Genomic DNA, 5,448 nt, shown 5'->3' with positions numbered 1-5,448 from the left:
ATAAGGTAGAGTATGAAGAATCAATTTCTCTCTCTCTCTCTCTCTCACACACACACACACACACACACACACACACACACACACATATGGACAGGCTAATTCTAAATTCTACAAAGATTAGATGAGAGAGGGGACCGTTAGACACTTTCCAATAACAGCCTGTCTGCTTCCTGAATGTCTTTATGTTGCAGCATTTGTGGTTATTCCCCTGACCAAACACTGCCAACGAATATGTATAAGATCTGAAGCTATGGGAGAGTCCCACACTTGATCAATCAAAACATGTCATCTGCAGTCTATTTGCAGCTAGATTGTACCATGTTGAAAACTGAACAAGTTGTCTAAGTTTCGAAGGCAGAGAGAGCTCATCTGGCCTTTATGGATCTCAGTGGACGTTTCATAGATGCTGGAGAGGCTTGAATCATCAGCTCATTTTCAGTATAACCCAGGAAACTTAAGTTGAAGTAAGCTTTTCCGCAGAAGAAACAAGCAAACAAACAAACTAGTTGACATCAAGCTTCACCTTTGATTTTTCCCAGTGGAAAAAGTATCATCAGAAACATTTTAGGAGCATGCGCGGGTGGCTTGGCGCCAACTGTAGACCACCACAGTCTGAGCATGCCTCGCGGTTCGTTTGTTTTCTCTCCTCTGCTTCGGGATGATGGGCCAGAAGATGCTGTACGCCTTTTTCTCCCTGAGCCCAGCCAGGAAGCGACGTGCCTGCCGCCCTGAGCCAGGGAACCGGGGGACTGGCGTGGCAGCAGTAGCTGAGGAGAACGGGGATGCAGCGGCCAGCCGCGCCAAGAAGGCCGGGACCGGGCAGGAGGAGCCTGGCATGCAGCTCTTGTCGCGGATGAGCCGGGAGCAGTTGGTCAGCATCCAGAGGAACAAGGCCTGCTCAGACTTGCTGCACGCAATGTGCCAGTGGGTTTCGGTGAGAGCTAGAAGCAGCACCTCAGTGGAAAGTTTGGAAAACCGTATTTTATAAAGCTAATGGGATTTGTTGCAGAAGAAAGAGGACATTACACTGTTTATCCACCCCTAGACCAAGTCTTCACATGGACCCAAATATGTAACATAAGAGATGTGAAGGTTGTCATCCTGGGACAGGATCCGTATCATGGACTCAATCAAGCTCATGGGCTCTGCTTTAGTGTTCAAATACCTGTCCCACCTCCACCCAGTTTGGAAAACATTTATAAAGAGCTGTCTACAGGCATAGATGGTTTTGTTCATCCAGGTCATGAAGATTTATCTGGGTGGGCCAAGCAATGTGTTCTCCTACTCAACGCTGTCCTCACAGTCTGGGCTCATCAGGCTAATTCTCATAAGGAGAAAGGTTGGGAGAAATTTACCTGTGTGGTTGTGTCCTGGCTAAATCAGAATTCACATGGCTTTGTCTTCTTGCTCCGGGGTTCCTATGCTCAGAAGGGCAGTGCCACCATGTGCTGCAGACTGCTCATCCCTCCCCTTTGTCTGTGTACAGAGGGTTCTTTGGATGTAGACATTTCTCTAAAACCAACTAGCTACTGCAGAAGTCCGGCAAGGATCCCAATGACTGGAAGGATCTTTGACCCTGACCTGGGGCAAGGGGTTCTCCAGGCTGTTTTCTAGAAGCTGTTATTGAAATATTTGTCAGTTACAAAGTTGAACTGAAAAAATAATTTCCCTAGTGATTCTTTTTCTTTTCTTGCTTTCTTTCTTTCTTTCTTTCTTTCTTTCTTTCTTTCTTTCTTTCTTTCTTTCTTTTTTTTTTTTTAATGCCTACAGTACCTAGTCTTCCCAGATAGTCTCCTATCTGGTACTAACCAGGCCCAACCCTGGTTAACTTTCAAGATCAGACGAGATCTACACATTCAGGGTGGCATGGCCATAGACCTTAGTGATTCTTAATACTCTGTAGAAGGGGGGAAAGTTTTGGTAAAGCAGTCATGAGCCAGGCTGCCCAGGAGTGGCAGCTTTATCCAGCTGACTCGGCAAAGACTACCCTGCGACCACATGTCTACCTTTACAAATGTGGCTTTGGTTTAGAATATGTGTCAAAGTTCTTAGAATACTCTAGACTCTCCTCCCTTGGTTTAGAATATGTGTCAAAGTTCTTAGAATACTCTAGACTCTCCTCCCTCTTGTTCCCTTTATGGTTTAAGAGGGGAGATAAGCACCTTTTTGGTATAGCAAGCTGCTACTTATTTTTACCTGGTAGGTTAGACTTTAGGTTATAAGGTGTTGGGTGTTTTTATTTAGAACACTCCCTTTGCCCAGCCTGGTTTTCCATTCTTGGCCAGATTCACTGCCCCTTTGATCCTTCACAGAGCACTCAGGCCCCTCCTTGAAGGAAGTAATGAGGGTGTTTTTTACAAGTTTTTTACAAGTTACCAGAAATTCAGGATCAATTTTCTGATTGTAGTAAAGGTGAAAATTCCTAAGCAGCAGTCCTTGTGGTGCATCACAGACACAGAGGCCAAGAGAAGTAGGCTAGGCCTTGATTATATTGTTGTTCTTGGGGTGCTTCCAGGAATAAGCCTTGGAAGTTGAACATGAGGGAGGAGAAAGGGGGATTTTTTTTTTTTTTTTGAGAGGAAATGCTTTTCTCCTGCATGCATCCTGTGTTGGATTTTCAAGGCAACATAGTGCCAAATCCTGTTTTTATGGACTGAAATTACGCATATCTGTTTCTGCAGCACTGGAGAATCTTGCTCTTTTAAAAAATACTTATGCTGGTGTATATATGTATTTTTTAAATCCTTTGTTTAAGAGACAGTCTTTATTAGGTCTGTACTTCCATCCTAGATTTTGTTAGAGTTGCTGTTTTGCCGTTAGTGGGGTTCGAGAGTTAACCCTGCTTGAGTTTGGTAATAAAAGGTTGTTGAACTTTAAAAAAAAAGGATGCTACTAGTTCCAGAAGTCCAGAGTTCTTGTTTCCTCCATAGTCTCTGAGATTGTTTATATATTCACAGGATACACTCACCCTTGAGTAGCAAGACGACCCCTGGATTTTAAGAAAACCAAAGCAGAAAGGATAAGACAAAGGCCAAGTGTTTCTTTAGAAAGAAATAGCCTCTGCTATTTCAATCACAAAATCGGATCACGTTTTATTAGATGACATTATGGCAGCAGTTATCAGTGTTATTAGTGAAATAAATGTCATGAGATGAAATTTGTAGCTGAGAGACAGAGGCAGGAAATGGCATGCGACCAAGCTCAGCAGAATAAGCATAATTAACATGAGTATTACATTTGGGTCAGTCCATGGACTGCATGGAGGTAGAGGGATAAAGCAGGTGCCCTTTTGCTCTACCCTTCAGCTCTATCATTTTCTGATTCTGTGGAAGGGTTGCTTCTCACAAATAAATCTGACTTGATGCATTGAAATTTGACCTCTAGCTACCATCCATCTCTCTAGTGTCAAGTCCACATCTAAATGTAATACTCAAGAAAAGTTAATACTGTATAAGGGAGGCCAGATGTCCACTCATATTAACTACTTCTAATAAACTATTAGATTATTCATGGATGAAAAGCTGTCACTATCTGACAGCTGTTGGGCACTTAGTAAAGAAATAAATTTTAAAACCATTAAAAAAAAAAAAAAAGTTTCATCACAGCCAGGGGAGAACATCTAGGTACCTCAGATCTACTTTTGTTAGATTTTAGCCAAGAGCCTAACCAGACATCAGGAAAACTTTTGAAGAAGGAAAACTGATAGAATTCTATTTTTCTTGACAGATATCCAGAAGTGTAAAAATTATTCCATAAATCACTTTACTTTTGGACCTTCTTATTACCAGTAATGAGAACATTATTTTCTCCAACCTGCTGAGTTTTCCCACTTCCTTAGTATCCCGTGGATCCCTTCTAGACATTGGTAGAAAAATCGGATTCCAGGATTGTTTTTCCTGTCCCTTCTAACACGGCATTAACCATTGACCCTCCAGTTTTCTAGTCCCTTCTGACTGGATCAAGGAAAAAATTGAGTTCCCTGTATTGGCAGCCTGAATTTCAAAAGGGCTATCGTCTCTTTAAATCCAGGGCAGGCACCGATAAGCACAGTGAGCATGAGAAAGTCACATGCAATTCTCGTTCCTAACCCCTCAAAATGTCAGTGTCTGGACACTTCTGTGCAGAAAATCTCACCACTAGTACATAGGACACAGGGATTTCCTAATTTTTACCTTCATTAAGTTATTACAAACCAATTTTTAAATTGCAGAATACTTATCTCTGTTCTCAAGAAAATTACCATTCATCAAAGGAATTCTCCGCCTCTTTCTATGTTTAGATCCTTTTTCAAGTTGACTTTTGTTTTCATCCTTTTTCTTCCATTAGTTGCTTAAGTCTTTCACATTTGCAGTCTCGCAGATTTAGTGCCTCTAAGCTGAGCAGCCCCAATGCACAGGTTACTTTTTATGAGTGTCAATCATGTTCTCAAAGGCTCTCCTAGCGTCTCCCTAGTGCCTACCTACCTTTCCACTTCAGGATTTCCCACCAACCTGGACCACGTGTTGCAACTCAGAGGCAGATGCAGATCTTGGAGGCTTGACACTTATGCATGCAGACTGAGAATACAGCCAAATTCTCAAAGTCAGTTAGGGAAATTGTGTCGAGGACTGTTAGACACTTTCCAACTACACTCCATTTGGTTTCCACAACAGTCCCATGAAGTCGATGAAGATTACTAGTCTTGTTTAAAGATGAGGAAAGTGAAATTCGGAAAAATAAAGTATCTTCTCCCAGGTCATATGGCTAGTTAAGAGACAAATCAGGTTTCAGATGTCAAACTGCATGTTTTTCTCACCTCACTAAGTGGTGGGCCAGCTCGGTAAGAATGCGCATATTTCTCTTCAATAGTTAGGCCACCAATCAAATTCTGATTTCTGAAAGATTTTATGTGATTTATCAAGAATCACTAACTATACTATTGAATCTTATATCCAGACCAGTTCACTCCAAAGTCAGCATTCATGAATTTGATCCTTCTCACTAGACTAGAAATCCCTTGAGAACAAAGATTTTATTTAAACTTTAACAACTTCTGTGTCCTTCAAACAGAACGCAGCCCAAGATACCCAGTGATTCAATAGATACCAAGAAAATCATGTTCTCAAGCTGACTTCTCTGCCATCAGGCGTGGAAATCATGTTTTCATGTTGATTTCCACTATAATTTCAAATAATCATGTCCTCATTTTTAATTGCTCTATAATTGGCAGTGAAGTCCTAATTCTTTAATTTCCTCTGCCCTGTTTTCTTTGACAAATAGTTAATGATATGTAAAATAAGCAGATGTACTTTTAAAATTGGCTCTTGGAAGCGACCCCTCGGCAAATCCATTTAGTAAACTAAAAATCACTTTGGAAAAAAATTCTTTAACTTATTTTTTGTGTGTAGATTTCCTTATATCAGTTTTTGTAAACCAGGGAGCTCCTGTGGTCTAGATAAACTTCGGTTC

At 41.3% G+C, this 5,448-nt stretch overlaps 2 pseudogenes; one reads left to right on the top strand and one right to left on the bottom strand.

The window, feature by feature from the left end:
- Positions 1-658: 658 nt before the first annotated feature.
- LOC120598107 (uracil-DNA glycosylase-like) lies at positions 659-1,574 on the top strand (annotated as a pseudogene).
- Positions 1,575-1,761: 187 nt separating this feature from the next.
- LOC120598202 (uncharacterized) lies at positions 1,762-1,878 on the bottom strand (annotated as a pseudogene).
- Between the last annotated feature and the right edge of the window lie 3,570 nt (positions 1,879-5,448).

Source organism: Pteropus medius, unplaced genomic scaffold (assembly GCF_902729225.1).
Source record: "Pteropus medius unplaced genomic scaffold, Ma_sr-lr_union100, whole genome shotgun sequence".
Lineage (NCBI taxonomy): Eukaryota > Metazoa > Chordata > Mammalia > Chiroptera > Pteropodidae > Pteropus > Pteropus medius.
The sequence above is the reverse complement of the archived record's forward strand: the minus strand, read 5'-3'. Positions and strand labels throughout refer to the sequence as shown.